We start from the raw sequence: 27,147 nt of genomic DNA, 5'->3' as shown, positions 1-27,147 counted from the left end.
ATTAAAGTATTTATATATATATTTTTTTAACTTTATAACTTTTAATACAAACTTTTTTTCTGTAGTGTAGCGGTTCCCACCCGCTCCCTCCCCGTGCACGTGCCCGCCCTCCCGTGCACGCGCGCGCGCCTCCGATTACCCCCGCCCACGATCCCACCCCCCTACACATCATCAAGGCCATCGATGGCCGCCATCCGCCTCCCGAACCGGCTCCCACCCACCAACGAATTTAGCCGGTGATGTCCGGTGCAGAGAGGGCCACAGAGTGGCTCTCTCTGCACCGGACTGCTAAAAAAGGTTATTGCAGGATGCCTCAATATCGAGGCATCACTGCAATAACCGGAAAGCAACTGGAAGCGATCAGGATCGCTTCCAGCTGCTTTCCAGACCAAGGACGTACGCCACACGTCCTCGGTCATTAAGTGCATTTTTTTTGAGGACGTGTGGCGTACGTCCTTGGTCGTTAAGGGGTTAACAATTCAAGTTGCTTATTCTACTTGGGAGGCTGCTGCAGTGTGAGTGACCATCTTTCTGACCATTTCCCTGGGCAGATACCAAAGTTAGTAAAGTATAAGGTTTCTGTTATTTCTCCTTTTTATTTTAAAACTGTTTGCTCGTGTATAATTCTATCTGTTAACATATTTTTTATTAATAATGCACTGTGCATCATTTTTCACATAATAAACATTCAGTTATTAAGCTTTTGCCTTTGTCTAATATTTGAACCACGTTACTGAAGTAGTATTAAGACTGTGTTTTAGATTATTTTTTCTAAATTGTATTCTCGGATTTAATTTGTAAATGTTTTTTTTCTTAAGATTTCCCATAAATAAATTGGTGGCAGCTTAGAGATAGTTTTAGTGTGGGTGGCATTAAAGGGGAGTTTGGTCTCTAGTACAGACTAGAGAGTGTTGTTAACCCTTGCACCCACTGAACTAAGTCACAGGCTTGTCTGGAGTGGCTAGACTGTGACATATTAGTTAAACAGAATATATAAAAAGAAGAACAGAGGGGCGCCTCATGTGTAGTATCATCAGGATAAAGGATTAAATTCAAATCAATAGCCAAATGTGTACTCACATATCCCAGAAGCACACTTATGTGCTGGTAGTAGCAGGCTGTAGATTGGGACAGGTGTAACAGCTCACCCACAACAAAGACAATTCCTTAATATTGATGAACTGGAAGGACAATAAGAAGGCATGCACTACATGTGCAGATCATCCAAGATACAGTTGCAGTATTGCTAATAAGTTTCCCAAGTGGGTACTCACATTTAGGGCGAGCACACCAATGTGCTGGTAGGAGCGGGCTGGCAATTTGGAGAGGTATGTCAGCTAACCTCTTGAACTCCCAGCTGTGGTCTGTGTCCAAAAATGTGGCAACTCCACAAATAGGTGATGAGATGTGTAAGGCAGGTAGGATTTTAAGATGAATATGTCCACTCAGTATGGTAATAGAATAAAAACAATTTTTATTTTAAAAACAAAATATATAAAATAACACCGTAGTGTTGATAAAGTGGACCCAGGGTGACATATTAGTTAAAGTGGAAAGGGTCTGTTAACCCTTTCTGTGCCAAACAAGTGACTGGTGCAGGGTTGGTTAACCATGGTCATCATAAGGTTCCATAAGTGGAACCAAGTAAATACCTAGCTATAGTTCCCAGAACTTACGCAAAAAAGTCTGGGACCTATAGTAGGTTCCAAAGGAAGAACCACAATCAGAAATAAATTGTTTTAAAAGGAACTGGTGGTGGTCCTTAGTATAGGAATATGAAGGAAATCATCCTTCAAATCTACTGTGAACATAAATAAAACCTGATCAACTGAGTAAAATGGCCATTTTCGGACTCCACCGGAATGCAGCGAAGGCAAACGGAGCATAAAAAAAAACAACAAAAAAAAAAACTGCCCACAATAAGTATGTAAAAAAACACCTAACCGCACGTATTAAGTATTAAAAAAAAAACTAAAAAACTAACCGCCCGCACCAAGTATTAACAAACTACCTAATAAAATTATTAACCCCTAAACCTCCAACCCCCCACAATGCATTAAACCTAATTTACCTATTAACTCCTACACCACCAACCCCCACAATGCAAAAAACAGAATTTATGCTTACCTGATAAATTACTTTCTCCAACGGTGTGTCCGGTCCACGGCGTCATCCATAACTTGTGGGAATATTCTCTTCCCCAACAGGAAATGGCAAAGAGCACAGCAAAAGCTGTCCATATAGTCCCTCCTAGGCTCCGCCCACCCCAGTCATTCGACCGACGGACAGGAGAAAAACAGGAGAAACCATAGGGTGCAGTGGTGACTGTAGTTAAAGAAAGAAATTAATCAAACCTGATTAAAAAACCAGGGCGGGCCGTGGACCGGACACACCATTAGAGAAAGTAATTTATCAGGTAAGCATAAATTCTGTTTTCTCCAACATTGGTGTGTCCGGTCCACGGCGTCATCCATAACTTGTGGGAACCAATACCAAAGCTTTAGGACACGGATGAAGGGAGGGAGCCAATCAGGTTACCTAAACAGAAGGCACCACGGCTTGCAAAACCTTTCTCCCAAAAATAGCCTCCGAAGAAGCAAAAGTATCAAATTTGTAGAATTTGGCAAAAGTGTGCAGGGAAGACCAAGTCGCTGCCTTACATATCTGATCAACAGAAGCCTCGCTCTTGAAGGCCCATGTGGAAGCCACAGCCCTAGTAGAGTGAGCTGTCATGACTTCGGGAGGCTGCCGTCCGGCAGTCTCTTAAGCCAATCGGATGATGCTTTTCAGCCAAAAGGAAAGAGAGGTAGCAGTAGCTTTTTGACCTCTCCTCTTGCCAGAATAAACGACAAACAGAGAAGACGTTTGTCTGAAATCCTTTGTTGCTTCTAAATAGAACTTTAAAGCACGAACTACATCTAAATTGTGTAACAAACGTTCCTTCTTTGAAACTGGATTCGGACACAAAGAAGGCACAACTATTTCCTGGTTAATATTCTTGTTGGAAACAACCTTAGGAAGGAAACCAGGCTTAGTACGCAAAACAACCATATCTGAATGGAACACCAGATAGGGCGGATTACACTGCAGAGCAGATAACTCAGAAACTCTTCTAGCAGAAGAAATAGCAACCAAAAACAGAACTTTCCAAGATAACATCTTGATATCTATGGAATGTAGAGGTTCAAACGGAACCCCTTGAAGAACTGAAAGAACTAAATTCAGACTCCAGGGAGGAGTCAAAGGTCTGTAAACAGGCTTGATCCTGACCAAAGCCTGAACAAAAGCTTGAACATCTGGCACAGCTGCCAGTCGTTTGTGTAACAAGACAGATAAAGCAGAAATCTGTCCCTTTAGAGAACTCGCTGATAACCCCTTATCCAAACCTTCTTGGAGAAAGGAAAGGATCCTAGGAATTTTGATCTTACTCCATGAAAATCCCTTGGATTCACACCAACAGATATATCTTTTCTATATTTTATGGTAAATTTTTCTAGTTACAGGTTTTCTGGCTTGTACCAGAGTATCTATCACAGAATCCGAAAACCCACGCTTAGATAAAATCAAGCGTTCAATTTCCAAGCCGTCAGCTGGAGAGAGACTAGATTTGAATGTTCGAATGGACCCTGTATTAGAAGATCCTGTCTCAAAGGTAGCTTCCATGGTGGAGCCGATGACATATTCACCAGGTCTGCATACCAAGTCCTGCGTGGCCACGCAGGAGCTATCAAAATCACTGAGGCCCTATCCTGTTTGATCCTGGCTACCAGCCTGGGAATGAGAGGAAACGGTGGAAACACATAAGCTAGGTTGAAGGTCCAAGGCGCTACTAATGCATCCACTAGACACACCTTGGGATCCCTGGATCTGGACCCGTAGCAAGGAACCTTGAAGTTCTGACGAGATGCCATCAGATCCATGTCTGGAATGCCCCATAATTGAGTCAACTGGGCAAATATCTCCGGGTGGAGTTCCCACTCCCCCGGATGGAATGTCTGATGACTCAGATAATCCGCCTCCCAGTTTTCCACTCCTGGGATGTGGATCGCAGATAGGTGGCAGGAGTGATCCTCCGCCCATTTTATGATTTTGGTCACTTCTCTCATCGCCAGGGAACTCCTTGTTCCCCCTTGATGGTTGATGTAAGCAACAGTCGTCATGTTGTCTGATTGGAATCTTATGAATCTGGCCTTTGCTAGTTGAGGCCAAGCCCTGAGAGTATTGAATATCGCTCTCAGTTCCAGAATGTTTATCGGGAGAAGGGACTCCTCCCGAGACCATAGACCCTGAGCTTTCAGGGAGTCCCATACCGCGCCCCAGCCCACTAGACTGGCGTCGGTCGTGACGATGACCCACTCTGGTCTGCAGAAGCTCATTCCCTGGGACAGGTGATCCTGGGTTAGCCACCAACGGAGTGAGTCTCTGGTCTTCTGATCTACTTGAATCACTGGAGACAAGTCTGTATAGTCCCCATTCCACTGTTTCAGCATGCACAGTTGTAATGATCTTAGATGAATTTGCGCAAAAGGAACTATGTCCATTGCTGCAACCATCAACCCTACTACTTCCATGCACTGAGCTATGGAAGGTCGTGGAACAGAGTGAAGAACTTGACAAGCGTTTAGAAGTTTTGACTTTCTGACATCTGTCAGGAAAATCTTCATTTCTAAAGAATCTATTATTGTCCCCAAGAAAGGAACTCTTGTCGACGGAGACAGGGAACTTTTTTCTATGTTCACCTTCCACCCGTGAGATCTGAGAAAGGCCAGAACGATGTCTGTGTGAGCCTTTGCCTTTGAAAGAGACGACGCTTGTATCAGAATGTCGTCCAAGTAAGGTGCCACTGCAATGCCCCTTGGTCTTAGAACCGCTAAAAGGGACCAGAGTACCTTTGTGAAAATCCTTGGAGCAGTGGCTAGCCCGAATGGGAGAGCCACAAACTGGTAATGTTTGTCCAGAAAGGCGAACCTTAGGAACTGATGATGATCTTTGTGGATAGGAATATGTAGATACGCATCCTTTAGATCCACGGTAGTGATAAATTGACCCTCCTGGATTGTAGGTAAAATCGTTCGAATAGTTTCCATTTTGAACGATGGCACTCTGAGAAATTTGTTTAGAATCTTTAAGTCCAGAATTGGTCTGAAAGTTCCCTCTTTTTTGGGAACTACAAACAGATTTGAGTAAAACCCCATTCCTTGTTCCACAGTTGGAACTGGGTGTATCACTCCCATTTTTAACAGGTCTTCTACACAATGTAAGAATGCCTGTCTCTTTATTTGGTTTGAAGATAAGTGAGACATGTGGAACCTTCCCCTTGGGGGTAGTTCCTTGAATTCCAGAAGATAACCCTGGGAAACTATTTCTAGTGCCCAGGGATCCTGAACATCTCTTGCCCAAGCCTGAGCAAAGAGAGAGAGTCTGCCCCCTACTAAATCCGGTCCCGGGTCGGGGGCTACTCCTTCATGCTGTTTTGGTAGCAGCAACAGGCTTCTTGGCCTGCTTACCCTTGTTCCAGCCTTGCATGGGTTTCCAAGCTGGTTTGTGAAGCATTACCCTCTTGTCTAGAGGCTGCCGAGTTGGAGGCCGGTCCGTTCCTGAAATTGCGAAAGGAACGAAAATTAGACTTATTCTTGGCCTTGAAAGGCCTATCTTGTGGGAGGGCGTGGCCCTTACCTCCAGTGATGTCTGAGATAATCTCTTTCAACTCTGGCCCAAAAAGGGTTTTACCCTTGAAAGGGATATTAAGCAATTTTGTCTTGGAAGATACATCCGCTGACCAAGATTTTAGCCAGAGCGCTCTGCGCGCCACAATTGCAAACCCTGAATTTTTCGCCGCTAATCTAGCTAACTGCAAAGCGGCATCTAAAATAAAGGAATTAGCTAACTTAAGTGCGTGAATTCTGTCCATAACCTCCTCATACAGAGTCTCTCTACTGAGCGACTTTTCTAGTTCCTCGAACCAGAACCATGCTGCTGTAGTGACAGGAATAATGCACGAAATAGGTTGCAGGAGGTAACCTTGCTGTACAAAAATCTTTTTAAGCAAACCCTCCAATTTTTTATCCATAGGATCTTTGAAAGCACAATTATCCTCGATAGGAATAGTAGTGCGCTTGGCTAGTGTAGAAACTGCCCCCTCGACCTTAGGGACTGTCTGCCATAAGTCCTTTCTGGGGTCGACCATAGGAAATAATTTTTTAAATATAGGAGGGGGGACAAAAGGTATGCCGGGCTTCTCCCACTCCTTATTCACTATGTCCGCCACCCGCTTGGGTATAGGAAAAGCGTCGGGGTGCACCGGAACCTCTAGGAACTTGTCCATCTTGCACAATTTTTCTGGAATGACCAGGTTGTCACAATCATCCAGAGTAGATAGCACCTCCTTAAGCAGTGCGCGGAGATGTTCTAATTTAAATTTAAATGTCACAACATCAGGTTCTGCCTGTTGAGAAATTTTACCTGAATCAGAAATTTCCCCATCTGACAAAACCTCCCTCATGGCCACATCAGATTGGTGTGAGGGTATGACAGAGCAATTATCATCAGCGCCCTCCTGCTCTACAGTGTTTAAAACAGAGAATCGCGCTTTCTCTGAAATGCAGGCATTTTGGATAAAATATTTGCTATGGAGTTATCCATTACTGCCGTCAATTGTTGCATAGTAACAAGCATTGGTGCGCTAGAAGTACTAGGGGTCTCCTGCGTGGGCAAAACTGGTGTAGACACAGAAGGAGATGATGTAGAACTATGACTACTCCCTTCATCTGATGAATCATCTTGGGCAACTTTACTATCTGTGGCAGTACTGTCCTTACTTTGTTTGGACGCTATGGCACAATTATCACACAATTTTGAGGGGGGAGACACATTGGCTTCCATACATACAGAACATAGTTTATCTGAAGGCACAGACATGTTAAACAGGCTTAAACTTGTCAATAAAGTACAAAAACCGTTTTAAAACAAAACCGTTACTGTCTCTTTAAATTTTAAACAGGGCACACTTTTTTACTGAATATGTGAAAAACTATGAAGGAATTGTTCAAATTTAACCAAATTTTCACCACAGTGTCTTAAAGCATTCAAAGCATTGCACCCCAAATTTCAGCCCTTTAAACCTTAAAATGAGGAAACCGGAGCCGTTTACAGTTTTAACCCCTCTACAGTCCCAGCTACAGCCTTTGCTGTGACTTTACCAAACCCAGGGGGGTATACAATACCAAATGAAGCCTTCTAGGAACCTTTTCAACTACTTCCAGACCCACACACATGCAGCTGCATGTCCTGCTCTCAAAAGTAACTGCGCAGTAATGGCGCGAAAATGAGGCTCTGCCTACTACAGAGAAGGCCCTTCCTGACTGGGAAGGTGTCTAAACCAGTGCCTGACGTAAAAAAACGTTCCCCAAAGTTATAAAGTGTGAATTTCAACATCAAGCTGTATAAAATGCCCAAATAAAGCAATCGATCTAGCCCATAAAAGTGTCTACCAGTTTTATAGCCCATATTAAGCCCTTTATTCTGTTTGAGACTAAGAAAATGGCTTACCGGTCCCCATGAGGGGAAATGACAGCCTTCCAGCATTACACAGTCTTGTTAGAAATATGGCTAGTCATACCTTAAGCAGAAAAGTCTGCCAACTGTTCCCCCCAACTGAAGTTATCTCATCTCAACAGTCCTGTGTGGGAACAGAAACCGATTTTAGTTACTGCTGCTAAAATCATACTCCTCTCACAAACAGAACTCTTCATCCTTTTCTGTTTCAGAGTAAATAGTACATACCAGCACTATTTTAAAATAACAAACTCTTGATAGTAGAATAAAAAACTACAACTAAACACCACATACTCTTCACCATCTCCGTGGAGATGCTGCTTGTTCAGCGGCAAAGAGAATGACTGGGGTGGGCGGAGCCTAGGAGGGACTATATGGACAGCTTTTGCTGTGCTCTTTGCCATTTCCTGTTGGGGAAGAGAATATTCCCACAAGTTATGGATGACGCCGTGGACCGGACACACCAATGTTGGAGAAAACTAATTTAATGACTAAGCCCCCTAACCTAACACCCCCTAAATTAACCCCTTATTTACAATAAAAATAAACTACATTACTATAAAAAATACAAAAAAATTACATTACCTTAACATAACATTACAGAAAATAAAAAAGGCTAACATTACAAAAAATAATAAACACATTATCCAAAATAAAAAAAAATTAAACCTAATCTCTATAAAAATTAAAAAAACAAAAAAAAAAACACCCCCCTAATCTAATGCTAAACTACCAATAGCTCTTAAAAGGGCTTTTTGTGGGGCATTGCCCTAAGTTAAACAGCTCTTTTACATTAAAAATAAACAAAGTCCAACAGTAAAACCCCCCACCCACCAAAACCCCCAAAATAAAAAAACTTAACACTAAAAAAACCTAAGCTACCAATTGCCCTGAAAAGGGCATTTGTATGAGCATTGCCCTTAAAAGGGTATTTAGCTCTTTTTTTTACTGCCCTTAAAAGGGCATTTATCTATTTTAAGAAAGCCCCCCAAAAAACCCTAAGTTAAAAAAACTAAAAAAAACTAACACTAAAGCCCCAAATAGGTACGCACGGTTTCAGAAGTCCGGCGGAGAAGGTCTTTTACCAGACGGGTCTATCATCTTCATCCACAGCGAAGGCCACGCGGAGTAGAGGTCCTTTGTTTTTTTTGTTTTGTTTTTTTTTAACAGGTTTTTTTGGTCTTTCTTAAAAGAGCTAAATGCCCTTTTAAGGGCAGTGAAAAAAGAGCTAAATGCACTTTTAAGGGCAGTGAAAAAAGAGCTAAATGCCCTTTTAAGGGCAGTGAAAAACAGAATTTATGTTTACCTGATAAATTACTTTCTCCAACGGTGTGTCCGGTCCACGGCGTCATCCTTACTTGTGGGATATTCTCTTCCCCAACAGGAAATGGCAAAGAGCAAAGGAAAAATGGTCACATGATCCCTCCTAGGCTCCGCCTTCCCCAGTCATTCGACCGACGTAAAGGAGGAATATTTGCATAGGAGAAATCATATGATACCGTGGTGACTGTAGTTAAAGAAAATAAATCATCAGACCTGATTAAAAAACCAGGGCGGGCCGTGGACCGGACACACCGTTGGAGAAAGTAATTTATCAGGTAAACATAAATTCTGTTTTCTCCAACATAGGTGTGTCCGGTCCACGGCGTCATCCTTACTTGTGGGAACCAATACCAAAGCTTTAGGACACGGATGATGGGAGGGAGCAAATCAGGTCACCTAGATGGAAGGCACCACGGCTTGCAAAACCTTTCTCCCAAAAATAGCCTCAGAAGAAGCAAAAGTATCAAATTTGTAAAATTTGGTAAAAGTGTGCAGTGAAGACCAAGTCGCTGCCTTACATATCTGATCAACAGAAGCCTCGTTCTTGAAGGCCCATGTGGAAGCCACGGCCCTAGTGGAATGAGCTGTGATTCGTTCAGGAGGCTGCCGTCCGGCAGTCTCATAAGCCAATCTGATGATGCTTTTAAGCCAAAAAGAGAGAGAGGTAGAAGTTGCTTTTTGACCTCTCCTTTTACCAGAATAAACAACAAACAAGGAAGATGTTTGTCTGAAATCCTTTGTAGCATCTAAATAGAATTTTAGAGCACGAACTACATCCAGATTGTGCAACAAACGTTCCTTCTTTGAAACTGGATTCGGACACAAAGAAGGCACGACTATCTCCTGGTTAATGTTTTTGTTAGAAACAACTTTCGGAAGAAAACCAGGTTTAGTACGCAAAACCACCTTATCTGCATGGAACACCAGATAAGGAGGAGAACACTGCAGAGCAGATAACTCTGAAACTCTTCTAGCAGAAGAAATTGCAACCAAAAACAAAACTTTCCAAGATAATAACTTGATATCAACGGAATGTAGGGGTTCAAACGGAACCCCCTGAAGAACTGAAAGAACTAAATTGAGACTCCAAGGAGGAGTCAAAGGTTTGTAAACAGGCTTGATTCTAACCAGAGCCTGAACAAACGCTTGAACATCTGGCACAGCCGCCAGCTTTTTGTGAAGTAAAACAGATAAAGCAGAAATCTGTCCCTTCAAAGAACTTGCAGATAATCCTTTCTCCAAACCTTCTTGAAGAAAGGATAGAATCTTAGGAAGTTTTATCTTGTTCCATGGGAATCCTTTAGATTCACACCAACAGATATATTTTTTCCATATTTTATGGTAGATTTTTCTAGTTACAGGCTTTCTGGCCTGAACAAGAGTATCAATGACAGAATCTGAGAACCCTCGCTTTGATAAAATCAAGCGTTCAATCTCCAAGCAGTCAGTTGGAGTGAGACCAGATTCGGATGTTCGAACGGACCTTGAACAAGAAGGTCCTGTCTCAAAGGTAGCTTCCATGGTGGAGCCGATGACATATTTACCAGGTCTGCATACCAAGTCCTGCGTGGCCACGCAGGAGCTATCAAGATCACCAGCCTGGGGATGAGAGGAAACGGTGGGAATACATAAGCTAGGTTGAAGGTCCAAGGTGCTACTAGTGCATCTACTAGAGTCGCCTTGGGATCCCTGGATCTGGACCCGTAGCAAGGAACCTTGAAGTTCTGACGAGAGGCCATCAGATCCATGTCTGGAATGCCCCACAATTGAGTTATTTGGGCAAAGATTTCCGGATGGAGTTCCCACTCCCCCGGATGAAATGTCTGACGACTCAGAAAATCCGCTTCCCAATTTTCCACTCCTGGGATGTGGATTGCAGACAAGTGGCAGGAGTGAGTCTCCGCCCATTGAATGATTTTGGTCACTTCTTCCATCGCCAGGGAACTCCTTGTTCCCCCCTGATGGTTGATATACGCAACAGTCGTCATGTTGTCTGATTGAAACCGTATGAATTTGGCCTTTGCTAGCTGAGGCCAAGCCTTGAGAGCATTGAATATCGCTCTCAGTTCCAGAATGTTTATCGGGAGAAGAGATTCTTCCCGAGACCAAAGACCCTGAGCTTTCAGGGGTTCCCAGACCGCGCCCCAGCCCACCAGACTGGCGTCGGTCGTGACAATGACCCACTCTGGTCTGCGGAAGCTCATCCCCTGTGACAGGTTGTCCAGGGTCAGCCACCAACGGAGTGAATCTCTGGTCCTCTGATCTACTTGTATCGTCGGAGACAAGTCTGTATAATCCCCATTCCACTGACTGAGCATGCACAGTTGTAATGGTCTCAGATGAATTCGCGCAAAAGGAACTATGTCCATTGCCGCGACCATCAAACCTATTACTTCCATGCACTGTGCTATGGAAGGAAGAAGAACAGAATGAAGTACTTGACAAGAGCTTAGAAGTTTTGATTTTCTGGCCTCTGTCAGAAAAATCCTCATTTCTAAGGAGTCTATTATTGTTCCCAAGAAGGGAACTCTTGTTGACGGAGATAGAGAACTTTTTTCTACGTTCACTTTCCACCCGTGAGATCTGAGAAAGGCCAGGACAATGTCCGTATGAGCCTTTGCTTGTGGTAGGGACGACGCTTGAATCAGTATGTCGTCCAAGTAAGGTACTACTGCAATGCCCCTTGGTCGTAGCACCGCTAGAAGGGACCCTAGTACCTTTGTGAAAATTCTTGGAGCAGTGGCTAATCCGAATGGAAGTGCCACAAACTGGTAATGCTTGTCCAGAAAGGCGAACCTTAGGAACCGATGATATTCCTTGTGGATAGGAATATGTAGATACGCATCCTTTAAATCCACCGTGGTCATGAATTGACCTTCCTGGATGGAAGGAAGAATTGTCCGAATGGTTTCCATTTTGAACGATGGAACCTTGAGAAACTTGTTTAGGATCTTGAGATCTAAGATTGGTCTGAATGTTCCCTCTTTTTTGGGAACTATGAACAGATTGGAGTAGAATCCCATCCCTTGTTCTCCTAATGGAACAGGATGAATCACTCCCATTTTTAACAGGTCTTCTACACAATGTAAGAATGCCTGTCTTTTTATGTGGTCTGAAGACAATTGAGACCTGTGGAACCTCCCCCTTGGGGGAAGCTCCTTGAATTCCAGAAGATAACCTTGGGAGACTATTTCTAGCGCCCAAGGATCCAGAACATCTCTTGCCTAAGCCTGAGCGAAGAGAGAAAGTCTGCCCCCCACCAGATCCGGTCCCGGATCGGGGGCCAACATCTCATGCTGTCTTGGTAGCAGTGGCAGGTTTCTTGGCCTGCTTACCTTTGTTCCAGCCTTGCATTGGCCTCCAGGCTGGCTTGGTTTGAGAAGTATTACCCTCTTGCTTAGAGGATGTAGAACTTGGGGCTGGTCCGTTTCTGCGAAAGGGACGAAAATTTGGTTTATTTTTAGCCTTGAAAGACCTATCCTGAGGAAGGGCGTGGCCCTTACCCCCAGTGATATCTGAAATAATCTCTTTCAAGTCAGGGCCAAACAGCGTTTTCCCCTTGAAAGGTATGTTAAGCAATTTGTTCTTGGAAGACGCATCCGCTGACCAAGATTTTAGCCAAAGCGCTCTGCGCGCCACAATAGCAAACCCCGAATTTTTCGCCGCTAATCTAGCCAATTGCAAAGTGGCGTCTAAAGTAAAAGAGTTAGCCAATTTGAGAGCATGAATTCTGTCCATAATCTCCTCATAAGAAGAATCTTTATTGAGCGACTTTTCTAGTTCATCGAACCAGAAACACGCTGCTGTAGTGACAGGAACAATGCATGAAATTGGTTGTAGAAGGTAACCTTGCTGAACAAACATCTTTTTAAGCAAACCCTCTAATTTTTTATCCATAGGATCTTTGAAAGCACAACTATATTCTATAGGGATAGTAGTGCGTTTGTTTAGAGTAGAAACCGCCCCCTCGACCTTGGGGACTGTCTGCCATAAGTCCTTTCTGGGGTCGACCATAGGAAACAATTTCTTAAATATAGGGGGAGGGACAAAAGGTATGCCGGGCCTTTCCCATTCTTTGTTTACAATGTCCGCCACCCGCTTGGGTATAGGAAAAGCTTCGGGGGGCCCCGGGACCTCTAGGAACTTGTCCATCTTACATAATTTCTCTGGAATGACCAAATTCTCACAATCATCCAGAGTAGATAACACCTCCTTAAGCAGAGCGCGGAGATGTTCCAATTTAAATTTGAATGTAATCACATCAGGTTCAGCTTGTTGAGAAATTTTCCCTGAATCTGAAATTTCTCCCTCAGACAAAACCTCCCTGGCCCCCTCAGACTGGTGTAGGGGCATTTCAGAACCATTATCATCAGCGTCCTCATGCTCTTCAGTATTTTCTAAAACAGAGCAGTCGCGCTTTCGCTGATAAGTGGGCATTTTGGCTAAAATGTTTTTGATAGAATTATCCATTACAGCCGTTAATTGTTGCATAGTAAGGAGTATTGGCGCACTAGATGTACTAGGGGCCTCCTGTGTGGGCAAGACTGGCGTAGACGAAGGGGGGATGATGCAGTACCATGCTTACTCCCCTCACTTGAGGAATCATCTTGGGCATCATTTTCTCTAAATTTTGTGTCACATACATCACATCTATTTAAATGAGAAGGAACTTTGGCTTCCTCACATACAGAACATAGTCTATCTGATAGTTCAGACATGTTAAACAGGCATAAACTTGATAACAAAGTACAAAAAACGTTTTAAAATAAAACCGTTACTGTCACTTTAAATTTTAAACTGAACACACTTTATTACTGAAAATGTGAAAAAGTATGAAGGAATTGTTCAAAATTCACCAAAATTTCACCACAGTGACTTAAAGCCTTAAAAGTATTGCACACCAAATTTGAAAGCTTTAACTCTTAAAATAACGGAACCGGAGCCGTTTTTATATTTAACCCCTATACAGTCCCTGGTATCTGCTTTGCTGAGACCCAACCAAGCCCAAAGGGGAATACGATACCAAATGACGCCTTCAGTAAGCTTTTTCTATGTATCTGAGCTCCTCACACATGCATCTGCATGCCTTGCTTCCCAAAAACAACTGCGCAATAGAGGCGCGAAAATGAGGCTCTGCCTATGATTAGAGAAGGCCCCCAGTGAAAAAGGTGTCCAATACAGTGCCTGCCGGTTATTTAACATAATTCCCAAGACTAAAATAACTCCTCAAAGCTATAAACTATTAAAAATGCATATAAATCAATCGTTTTAGCCCAGAAAAATGTCTACCAGTCTTTAAAGCCCTTGTGAAGCCCTTTATTCTTATTTAATAAAAATGGCTTACCGGATCCCATAGGGAAAATGACAGCTTCCAGCATTACCAAGTCTTGTTAGAAATGTGTCATACCTCAAGCAGCAAAAGTCTGCTCACTGTTTCCCCCAACTGAAGTTAATTCCTCTCAACAGTCCTGTGTGGAAACAGCCATCGATTTTAGTAACGGTTGCTAAAATCATTTTCCTCTTTCAAACAGAAATCTTCATCTCTTTTCTGTTTCAGAGTAAATAGTACATACCAGCACTATTTTAAAATAACAAACTCTTGATTGAAGAATAAAAACTACATTTAAACACCAAAAAACTCTAAGCCATCTCCGTGGAGATGTTGCCTGTACAACGGCAAAGAGAATGACTGGGGAAGGCGGAGCCTAGGAGGGATCATGTGACCAGCTTTGCTGGGCTCTTTGCCATTTCCTGTTGGGGAAGAGAATATCCCACAAGTAAGGATGACGCCGTGGACCGGACACACCTATGTTGGAGAAAAAAAGCTAAATGCACTTTTAAGGACATTGCCCATACAAATGCCCTTTTCAGGGCAATGGGAAGTTAAGATTTTTTTTGTGTTAGTTTTTTTTTATTTTGGGGGGTTTGGTGGGTGGGGGGTTTACTGTTAGGGGGGACTTTTAAGGGCTATTGGTAGTTTAGCATTAGATTAGGAGGTGTTTTTATTTTGGGGGTTTATTTTCATAAGGATTAGGTTTAATTTTTTTTATTTTGGATAATGTGTTTATTTTTTTCTGTAGTTCTATTTTTTATTTTTTGTATGTACAAGATATAGACTGCCCTCTTGGAAGGCTTACCAACATACTGTATATATATATATATATATATATATATATATATATATATATATATATATATATATATTCATATATATATATATATACACATACATACACACATATATATATATATATATATATATATATACATATACACACACATACATATATAATATAATTTACAATATAAATCTGGCTCTTAAAAGGAGTAACTTAAAATTAAAAACTGGGCCTTAGCATGCAGTGCAAATGTCAGGAATATTGCAGTGGGAAAACTACCTGCTATTGAACAGCGCTGTTCAACTGCCAAATAAGATTAATGTAAACTGTCAAAAAAAATTATTAGAAAATAAGAAAAAGCTGGGAAGTGCTAAACTATTTAGTAAAATATAAATGAATTTAAAAAGGACCTGTTATGCGTGTTCAGAAAAACCAACGCGTGCAAACCATGCCCGGCGCTATCAAATGCCCAGTGTGCTATAAAACTCTTAGAGCGCACTATAAATCTAGTAGTGTGGCTGCATAGCACTGACAGAAAAAAAATCGCAGATGCGAGCTACCGTAAAATGTAAGCGCGCAAATAGAGTACCTCTCAAATAAAATAAAAATCTCACATATAAAACATATATACAAATAAACTGGACTAATAGGATATGTATTCTAGAAAGGTGGAAATGTCTGCATATGAGATGTGTCCCCTGGCAATCATGTATCTCAAATTTGGTGTACCTGCTTATAGCCTGTGGGCTACGTGAGTGCAAGAAATGGTTGCACTTACCTCAAATGCACCCACTCTACCCTGCTTACAGCTGAAGAAAAGACAGCTTCCAGTAGAGAGCCCATCCAGTAGTGTGCCAGCAACAGCAGAGGATATTACAAAGAGTACAAAGGCAAGTCAACAGGAAAAGTCCCCACGTCACCTGTGCCAGACTAATTAAACAGGAGGAGGCTAAGGGACTGGTCCCAGCAACATCTGTGGTACATTCACTGCCTAAGTGCTCTAATATCCCCCTCTATTTAAATCCAGGGTTCCTTAGGGGTCTCACTAGGGCTGCAACAACTAATCAGTAAGATTGATCATAAAAACATAATTTATGCTTACCTGATAAATTCCTTTCTTCTGTTGTGTGATCAGTCCACGGGTCATCATTACTTCTGGGATATTATCTGCTCCCCTACAGGAAGTGCAAGAGGATTCACCCAGCAGAGTTGCTATATAGCTCCTCCCCTCTACGTCACCTCCAGTCATTCGACCAAAGACCAACGAGAAAGGAGAAGCCAAGGGTGTAGTGGTGACTGAATTATAATTTAAAAAATATGTACCTGCCTTAAAAAACAGGGCGGGCCGTGGACTGATCACACAACAGAAGAAAGGAATTTATCAGGTAAGCATAAATTATGTTTTCTTCTGTTATGTGTGATCAGTCCACGGGTCATCATTACTTCTGGGATACCAATACCAAAGCAAAAGTACACGGATGACGGGAGGGATAGGCAGGCTCATTATACAGAAGGAACCACTGCCTGAAGAACCTTTCTCCCAAAAATAGCCTCCGAAGAAGCAAAAGTGTCAAATTTGTAAAATTTGGAAAAAGTATGAAGCGAAGACCAAGTTGCAGCCTTGCAAATCTGTTCAACAGAGGCCTCATTCTTAAAGGCCCAAGTGGAAGCCACAGCTCTAGTGGAATGAGCTGTAATTCTTTCAGGAGGCTGCTGTCCAGCAGTCTCATAGGCTAAACGTATTATGCTACGAAGCCAAAAAGAGAGAGAGGTAGCAGAAGCTTTTTGACCTCTCCTCTGTCCAGAATAAACGACAAACAGGGAAGAAGTTTGGCGAAAATCTTTAGTTGCCTGCAAGTAGAACTTGAGGGCACGAACTACATCCAGATTGTGTAGAAGACGTTCCTTCTTTGAAGAAGGATTTGGACACAAGGAGGGAACAACAATCTCTTGATTGATATTCCTGTTAGAGACAACCTTAGGTAAGAACCCAGGTTTAGTACGCAGAACTACCTTGTCTGAGTGAAAGATCAGATAAGGAGAATCACAATGTAGGGCTGATAACTCAGAGACTCTTCGAGCCGAGGAAATAGCCATTAAAAATAGAACTTTCCAAGATAACAATCTTATATCAATGGAATGAAGGGGTTCAAACGGAACACCCTGTAAAACGTTAAGAACTAAGTTTAAACTCCATGGCGGAGCAACAGTTTTAAACACAGGCTTGATCCTAGCTAAAGCCTGACAAAAGGCCTGGATGTCTGAATTTTCTGACAGACGCCTGTGTAACAAGATGGACAGAGCTGAGATCTGTCCCTTTAATGAGCTAGCCGATAAACCCTTTTCTAAACCTTCTTGTAAAAAAGACAATATCCTAGGAATCCTAACCTTACTCCAGGAGTAATCTTTGGATTCACACCAGTATAGGTATTTACGCCATATTTTATGGTAAATCTTTCTGGTAACAGGCTTCCTAGCCTGTATCAGGGTATCAATAACCGACTCAGAAAACCCACGTTTTGATAAAATCAAGCGTTCAATTTCCAAGCAGTCAGCTTCAGAGAAGTTAGACTTTGATGTTTGAATGGACCCTGAATCAGAAGGTCCTGTCTTAGAGGTAGAGACCACGGCGGACAGGATGACATGTCCACTAGATCTGCATACCAAGTCCTGCGCGGCCATGCAGGCGCTATTAGAATCACTGATGCTCTCTCCTGTTTGATTTTGGCAATCAATCGAGGAAGCAGCGGGAAGGGTGGAAACACATAAGCCATCCTGAAGTTCCAAGGTGCTGTCAAAGCATCTATCAGAACCGCTCCCGGATCCCTGGATCTGGATCCGTAGCGAGGAAGTTTGGCGTTCTGGCGAGACGCCATGAGATCTATCTCTGGTTTGCCCCAACGTCGAAGTATTTGGGCAAAGACCTCCGGATGAAGTTCCCACTCCCCCGGATGAAGAGTCTGGCGACTCAAGAAATCCGCCTCCCAGTTCTCCACTCCCGGGATGTGGATTGCTGACAGGTGGCAAGAGTGAGACTCTGCCCAGCGAATTATCTTTGATACTTCTATCATTGCTAGGGAGCTTCTTGTCCCTCCCTGATGGTTGATGTAAGCTACAGTCGTGATGTTGTCCGACTGAAACCTGATGAACCCCCGAGTCTTTAACTGGGGCCAAGCTAGAAGGGCATTGAGAACTGCTCTCAATTCCAGAATGTTTATTGGCAGGAGACTTTCCTCCTGACTCCATTGTCCCTGAGCCTTCAGAGAATTCCAGACAGCGCCCCAACCTAGAAGGCTGGCGTCTGTTGTTACAATTGTCCAGTCCGGCCTGCTGAAAGGCATCCCCCTGGACAGATGTGGCCGAGAAAGCCACCATAGAAGAGAGTTTCTGGTCTCTTGATCCAGATTCAGAGTGGGGGACAAATCTGAGTAATCCCCATTCCACTGACTCAGCATGCACAATTGCAGCGGTCTGAGATGTAGGCGTGCAAAGGGTACTATGTCCATTGCTGCTACCATTAAGCCGATCACCTCCATGCATTGAGCTACTGACGGGAGTTGAATGGAATGAAGGACACGGCATGCATTTAGAAGCTTTGTTAATCTGTCTTCTGTCAGATAAATCTTCATTTCTACAGAATCTATAAGAGTCCCCAAGAATGGAACCCTTGTGAGAGGCAAGAGAGAACTCTTCTTTTCGTTCACTTTCCATCCATGCGACCTTAGAAATGCCAGAACTAACTCTGTATGAGACTTGGCAGTTTGAAAGCTTGAAGCTTGTATCAGAATGTCGTCTAGGTACGGAGCTACCGAAATTCCTCGCGGTCTCAGAACCGCTAGAAGGGCACCCAGAACCTTTGTGAAAATTCTTGGAGCCGTAGCCAATCCGAATGGAAGGGCTACAAACTGGTAATGCCTGTCTAAGAAGGCAAACCTTAGATATCGGTAATGATCTTTGTGAATCGGTATGTGAAGGTAAGCATCCTTTAAATCCACTGTGGTCATGTACTGACCCTTTTGGATCATGGGTAAGATTGTCCGAATAGTTTCCATTTTGAACGATGGAACTCTTAGGAATTTGTTTAGGATCTTTAAATCCAAGATTGGCCTGAAAGTTCCCTCTTTTTTGGGAACCACAAACAGGTTTGAGTAAAACCCTTGTCCTTGTTCCGACCGCGGAACCGGATGGATCACTCCCATTAATAATAGATCTTGTACACAGCGTAGAAACGCGTCTTTCTTTATTTGGTTTGTTGACAACCTTGACAGATGAAATCTCCCTCGTGGGGGAGATAATTTGAAGTCTAGAAGGTATCCCTGAGATATGATCTCTAGCGCCCAGGGATCCTGGACATCTCTTGCCCAAGCCTGGGCGAAGAGAGAGAGTCTGCCCCCCACTAGATCCGGTCCCGGATCGGGGGCCCTCGGTTCATGCTGTCTTAGGGGCAGCAGCAGGTTTTCTGGCCTGCTTGCCCTTATTCCAGGACTGGTTAGGTTTCCAGCCTTGTCTGTAACGAGCAACAGCTCCTTCCTGTTTTGGTGCAGTGGAAGTTGATGCTGCACCTGCTTTGAAATTCCGAAAGGGACGAAAATTAGACTGTCTAGCCTTAGCTTTGGCTTTGTCTTGAGGTAGAGCGTGGCCCTTACCTCCTGTAATGTCAGCGATAATTTCTTTCAAACCGGGCCCAAATAAAGTTTGCCCCTTGAAAGGTATATTAAGTAATTTGGACTTAGAAGTTACATCAGCCGACCAGGATTTTAGCCACAGCGCCCTACGTGCCTGAATGGCGAATCCTGAATTCTTAGCCGTAAGTTTGGTTAAATGTACTACGGCCTCCGAAATGAATGAATTAGCTAGTTTAAGGACTCTAAGCCTGTCCGTAATGTCGTCCAGCGTAGCGGAACTAAGGTTCTCTTCCAGAGACTCAATCCAAAATGCTGCCGCAGCCGTAATCGGCGCGATGCATGCAAGGGGTTGCAATATAAAACCTTGTTGAACAAACATTTTCTTAAGGTAACCCTCTAATTTTTTATCCATAGGATCTGAAAAAGCACAGCTATCCTCCACCGGGATAGTGGTGCGCTTAGCTAAAGTAGAAACTGCTCCCTCCACCTTAGGGACCGTTTGCCATAAGTCCCGTGTGGTGGCGTCTATTGGAAACATCTTTCTAAATATTGGAGGGGGTGAGAACGGCACACCGGGTCTATCCCACTCCTTAGTAACAATTTCAGTTAATCTCTTAGGTATAGGAAAAACGTCAGTACTCGCCGGTACCAGCAAAGTATTTATCCAACCTACACATTTTCTCTGGTATTGCAACAGTGTTACAATCGTTAAGAGCCGCTAAGACCTCCCCTAGTAATACACGGAGGTTTTCCAATTTAAATTTAAAATTTGAAATATCTGAATCCAATCTGCTTGGATCAGAACCGTCACCTACAGAATGAAGCTCTCCGTCCTCATGCTCTGCAAGCTGTGACGCAGTATCAGACATGGCCCTAGAATTATCAGCGCACTCTGTTCTCACCCCAGAGTGATCACGCTTGCCTCTTAGTTCTGGTAACTTAGCCAAAACTTCAGTCATAACAGTAGCCATATCTTGTAATGTTATCTGTAATGGCTGCCCAGATGTACTAGGCGCCATAATATCACGCACCTCCCGGGCGGGAGACGCAGGTACTGACACGTGAGGCGAGTTAGACGGCATAACTCTCCCCTCGCTGTTTGGTGAAATTTGTTCAATTTGTACAGATTGGCTTTTATTTAAAGTAGCATCAATACAGTTAGTACATAAATTTCTATTGGGCTCCACCTTGGCATTGGAACAAATGACACAGGTATCTTCCTCTGAATCAGACATGTTTAACACACTAGCAATAAACATGCAACTTGGTTACAATCTTATTTAACAAAAACGTACTGTGCCTCAAAGAAGCACTAAACGATTAAATGACAGTTGAAATAATGAACTGAAAAACAGTTATAGCATCACTCTTTAAAAACAACACAACTTGTTAGCAAAGGTTTGTTCCCATTAGTAAAGCAACACTAATTAAATTTTAAACATAAAAATCACAGAGCAACGTTTTAAAACACAGTCACTACATAAATCTCACAGCTCTGCTGAGAGAATCTACCTCCCTTCAAAGAAGTTTGAAGACCCCTGAGTTCTGTTAGAGATGAACCGGATCATGCAGAAAATACAAGTGTAACTGACTGGAAATTTTTTGATGCGTAGCAAAGAGCGCCAAAAACGGCCCCTCCCCCTCACACACAGCAGTGAGAGAGAAACGAAACTGTCATAATCAAAACAAGCAAACTGCCAAGTGGAAAAATAATGCCCAAATATTTATTCACTCAGTACCTCAGAAATGCAAACGATTCTACATTCCAGCAAAAACGTTTAACATGAATTAAATACCTATTAAAAGGTTTAATGTACTTTTACAGAGTAATTCCGGTGAAATACCATCCCCAGAATACTGAAGTGTAGAGTATACATACATGTCATTATAACGGTATAGCAGGATTTTCTCATCAATTCCATTCAGAAAATAAAAACTGCTACATACCTCAATGCAGATTCAACTGCCCGCTGTCCCCTGATCTGAAGCTTTTACCTCCCTCAGATGGCCGAGAAACAGCAATATGATCTTAACTACTCCGGTTAAAATCATAAGAAAAACTCTGGTAGATTCTTCTTCAAACTCTGCCAGAGAAGTAATAACACGCTCCGGTGCTATTGTAAAATAACAAACTTTTGATTGAAGTTATAAAAACTAAGTATAATCACCATAGTCCTCTCACACCTCCTATCTAGTCTTTGGGTGCAAGAGAATGACTGGGGGTGACGTAGAGGGGAGGAGCTATATAGCAACTCTGCTGGGTGAATCCTCTTGCACTTCCTGTAGGGGAGCAGATAATATCCCAGAAGTAATGATGACCCGTGGACTGATCACACATAACAGAAGAAAAAGGGTATGTCGTGGTCATTAACCCCTTAATGACCACAGCACTTTTCCATTTTCTGTCCGTTTGGGACCAAGGCTATTTTTACATTTTTGCGGTCTTTGTGTTTAGCTGTAATTTCCCTCTTACTCATTTACTGTACCCACACATATTATATACCGTTTTTCTCGCCATTAAATGGACTTTCTAAAGATACCATTATTTTCATCATATCTTATAATTTACTATAAAAAAAATTATAAAATATGAGGAAAAAATGGAAAAAACCACACTTTTTCTAACTTTGACCCCCAAAATCTGTTACACATCTACAACCACCAAAAAACACCCATGCTAAATAGTTTCTAAATTTTGTCCAGAGTTTATAAATACCCAATGTTTACATGTTCTTTGCTTTTTTTGCAAGTTATAGGGCCATAAATATAAGTAGCACTTTGCTATTTCCAAACCACTTTTTTTCAAAATTAGCGCTAGTTACATTGGAACACTGATATCTTTCAGGAATCCCTGAATATCCCTTGACATGTATATATATATATTTTTTAGAAGACATCCCAAAGTATTGATCTAGGCCCATTTTGGTATATTTCAGGCCACCATTTCACCGCGAAATACGATTAAATTAAAAAAAATAGTCAACTTTTTCACAAACTTTAGGTTTCTCACTGAAATTATTTAGAAACAACTTGTGCAATTATGGTACAAATGGTTGTAAATGATTCTCTGGGATCCCCTTTGTTCAGAAATAGCAGACATATATGGCTTTGGTGTTGCTTTTTGGTAATTAAAAGGCCGCTAAATGCCACTGCGCACAAAACGTGAATTATGCCCAGCAGTGAAGGGGTTAATTAGGTAGCTTGTAGGGAGCTTGCAGGGTTAATTTTAGCTTTAGTGTAGAGATCAGCTTCCCACCTGACACATCAGACCCCCTGATCCCTCCCATAGAGCTCTCTTCCCTCCCCCACCCCACAATTGTCCCCGCCATCTTAAGTACTGGCAGAAAGTCTGCCAGTACTAAAATAAAAGGTTTTTTTTTTTACTTTTTTTTTTTAAGCATATTTACATATGCTGCTATGTAGGATCCCCCCTTAGCCCCCAACCTCTCTGATCCCCCCCCAAAACAGCTCTCTACCCCCCCCCCCCACTGCCTTATTGGGGGCCATCTTGGGTACTGGCAGCTGTCTGCCAGTACCCAGTTTGCATATAAAAATGTTTTTTTTTTTCATTTATTTCAGTTTTTTTCTGTAGTGTAGCTCCCCCCCCCCCCCAGATCAATCCCCCACCCCCTCCCAGATCCCTTCCATTACGTTTTATTTTTATTATATTGTACAAAAATATGTACAATTTTCTGTAGTGTAAGCGGTTCCCACCCGCTCCCTCCCCGTGCACGCGCCCTCACCGCCGCCCCCTGTGCACGCGCGCGCGCCTGTGCGCGCCCCCGGCGATCCCGCCCCCCGATCCCGCCCCCCTCTCTGACTAAGAAGCCATCGATGGCCGCCCACCCACCTCCCATTTACGCTCCCACCCACCAACGAATGCGGCCATCGATGTCCGGTGCAGAGAGGGCCACAGAGTGGCTCTCTCTGCACCGGAGGGGCAAAAATTGTTATTGCAGGATGCCTCGATATCGAGGCATCCTGCAATAACCGGAAAGCAGCTGGAAGTGATCAGGATCGCTTCCAGCTGCTTTCCAAACCGAGGACGTGCAGGGTACGTTCTCAGGCATTAACTGCCTTTTTTCTGAGGACGTACCCTGCACGTCCTCGGTCGTTAAGGGGTTAAGGGGTTAAGCACGAAAACTGGGAAAGCCCTTGATCCTTAAGGGGTTAACAGATTAATAAAATTGGAATACCTTTATCAAGATGAAAAAGCTCAAAACATAACTAGAATTATTGCAACTGTGCAGTTAGCCATTTTATGATTTTTAAAATGCGTAGTTAATACACCTATTGCAGATGTGCAGAATGTTACAAAATGCAATTGCAAGCAAAGAACCAACCTTGAGTCTTCATGGTACATTTGACAAAGAACAGTCCTAATTATAGACATCAGTTGGACATCACATACGAACGTAAAACATTATGTGCAATCAGCTGATGATAACATAATTTATGCTTACCTGATAAATTTATTTCTCTTGTAGTGTATCCAGTCCACGGATCATCCATTACTTTTCGTAATTTCAAAGCAGGAGCAGCATCAACTTCCTCTGCACCAAAACAGGAAGGAGCTGTTGCTCGCTACAGACAAGGCTGGAGACAAGGATTAGGACACAAAGATGGAACCACAATCTCTTGATTGATATTCCTGTTAGTGACCACCTTAGGTAGGAACCCAGGTTTAGTACGCAGAACTACCTTGTCTGAATGAAAAATCAGATAAGGAGAATCACAATGTAAGGCAGATAACTCAGAGACTCTTCGAGCCGAGGAAATCGCCATTAAAAACAGAACTTTCCAAGATAACAACTTGATATCAATGGAATGAAGGGGTTCAAACGGAACCCCCTGTAAAACATTAAGAACTAAGTTCAAACTCCATGGTGGAGCAACAGTTTTAAACACAGGCTTGATCCTAGCTAAAGCCTGACAAAAAGCTTGAACGTCCGGAACTTCTGACAGACGTTTGTGTAAAAGAATGGACAGAGCTGAAATCTGTCCCTTTAAGGAACTAGCGGATAAACCCTTTTCTAAACCTTTTCTAAACCTTCTTGTAGAAAAGACAATATCCTCGGAATCCTAACCTTACTCCATGAGTAACTCTTGGATTCGCACCAATATAAGTATTTGCGCCATATCTTATGGTAAATCTTTCTGGTAACAGGCTTCCTAGCCTGTATTAAGGTATCAATAACTGACTCAGAAAAAACCACGTTTTGATAAAATCAAGCGTTCAATTTCCAAGCAGTCAGCTTCAGAGAAATTAGATTTTGATGTTTGAAGGGACCCTGGATCAGAAGGTCCTGTTTCAGAGGTAGCGACCAAGGTGGACAGGATGACATGTCCACTAGATCTGCATACCAAGTCCTGCGTGGCCATGCAGGCGCTATTAGAATCACTGATGCTCTCTCCTGTTTGATTCTGGCAATCAATCGAGGAAGCATCGGGAAGGGTGGAAACACATAAGCCATCCCAAAGGTCCAAGGTGCTGTCAAAGCATCTATCAGAACCGCTCCTGGATCCCTGGATCTGGACCCGTAACGAGGAAGCTTGGCGTTCTGTCGAGACGCCATGAGATCTATCTCTGGTTTGCCCCAACGTCGAAGTATTTGGGCAAAGACCTCCGGATGAAGTTCCCACTCCCCCGGATGAAAAGTCTGACGACTTAAGAAATCCGCCTCCCAGTTCTCCACTCCCGGGATGTGGATTGCTGACAGGTGGCAAGAGTGAGACTCTGCCCAGCGAATTATCTTTGATACTTCCATCATTGCTAGGGAGCTTCTTGTCCCTCCCTGATGGTTGATGTAAGCTACAGTCGTGATGTTGTCCGACTGAAACCTGATGAACCCCCGAGTTGTTAACTGGGGCCAAGCCAGAAGGGCATTGAGAACTGCTCTCAATTCCAGAATGTTTATTGGTAGGAGACTCTCCTCCTGATTCCATTGCCCCTGAGCCTTCAGAGAATTCCAGACAGCGCCCCAACCTAGTAGGCTGGCGTCTGTTGTTACAATTGTCCAGTCCGGCCTGCTGAATGGCATCCCCCTGGACAGATGTGGCCGAGAAAGCCACCATAGAAGAGAATTTCTGGTCTCTTGATCCAGATTCAGAGTAGGGGACAAGTCTGAGTAATCCCCATTCCACTGACTTAGCATGCACAATTGCAGCGGTCTGAGATGTAGGCGTGCAAAGGGTACTATGTCCATTGCTGCTACCATTAAGCCGATCACCTCCATGCATTGAGCTACTGACGGGTGTTGAATGGAATGAAGGACACGGCATGCATTTTGAAGCTTTGTTAACCTGTCTTCTGTCAGGTAAATCTTCATTTCTACAGAATCTATAAGAGTCCCCAAGAAGGGAACTCTTGTGAGTGGAAAGAGAGAACTCTTCTTTTCGTTCACCTTCCATCCATGCGACCTTAGAAACGCCAGTACTAACTCTGTATGAGACTTGGCAGTTTGAAAGCTTGAAGCTTGTATCAGAATGTCGTCTAGGTACGGAGCTACCGCAATTCCTCGCGGTCTTAGTACCGCCAGAAGAGCACCCAGAACCTTTGTGAAGATTCTCGGAGCCGTAGCCAATCCGAATGGAAGAGCTACAAACTGGTAATGCCTGTCTAGAAAGGCAAACCTTAGATACCGGTAATGATCTTTGTGAATCGGTATGTGAAGGTAAGCATCCTTTAAATCCACTGTGGTCATGTACTGACCCTTTTGGATCATGGGTAAAATTGTCCGAATAGTTTCCATTTTGAACGATGGAACTCTTAGGAATTTGTTTAGGATCTTTAAATCCAAGATTGGCCTGAAAGTTCCCTCTTTTTTGGGAACCACAAACAGATTTGAGTAAAACCCTTGTCCTTGTTCCGACCGCGGAACCGGATGGATCACTCCCATTAATAAAAGATCTTGTACGCAGCGTAGAAACGCCTCTTTCTTTATTTGGTTTGTTGACAACCTTGACAGATGAAATCTCCCTCTTGGGGGAGAGAATTTGAAGTCTAGAAGGTATCCCTGAGATATGATCTCTAACGCCCAGGGATCCTGGACATCTCTTGCCCAAGCCTGGGCGAAGAGAGAAAGTCTGCCCCCCACTAGATCCGTTCCCGGATCGGGGGCCCTCGATTCATGCTGTCTTAGGGGCAGCAGCAGGTTTCCTGGCCTGCTTGCCCTTGTTCCAGGACTGATTAGGTCTCCAGCCTTGTCTGTAGCGAGCAACAGCTCCTTCCTGTTTTGGTGCAGAGGAAGTTGAGGCTGCTCCTGCTTTGAAATTACGAAAAGTAATGGATGATCCGTGGACTGGATACACTTAACAAGAGAAATAAGGATTGAGCATAAAATAATGCATACTATCCTATTTTCTGAGTTTACACATAGCCAAATATTTTGGAATTGCTCTGATACACTTTTTTATGTTTACTAGATATCTTCAGACTACTCGAAATGTAAGAATGACACTACTAGTTATCCTCTCACTATATTTTACAGTGTGTGTAGCAACTACACAATTATTGTGTGTGTTTT

At 43.1% G+C, this 27,147-nt stretch overlaps 1 protein-coding gene across 1 annotated transcript in view; it reads right to left on the bottom strand.

The window, feature by feature from the left end:
• The window catches only part of PARP11 (poly(ADP-ribose) polymerase family member 11), a 201,540-nt gene that overhangs the window by 86,789 nt on the left and 87,604 nt on the right, over positions 1-27,147 (bottom strand). The gene's annotated exons all lie outside the window — the stretch shown is intronic.

This window comes from Bombina bombina, chromosome 6 (assembly GCF_027579735.1).
Source record: "Bombina bombina isolate aBomBom1 chromosome 6, aBomBom1.pri, whole genome shotgun sequence".
Classification (NCBI taxonomy): Eukaryota; Metazoa; Chordata; class Amphibia; order Anura; family Bombinatoridae; genus Bombina; species Bombina bombina.
This window is presented reverse-complemented; position numbering and strand designations above follow the sequence as displayed.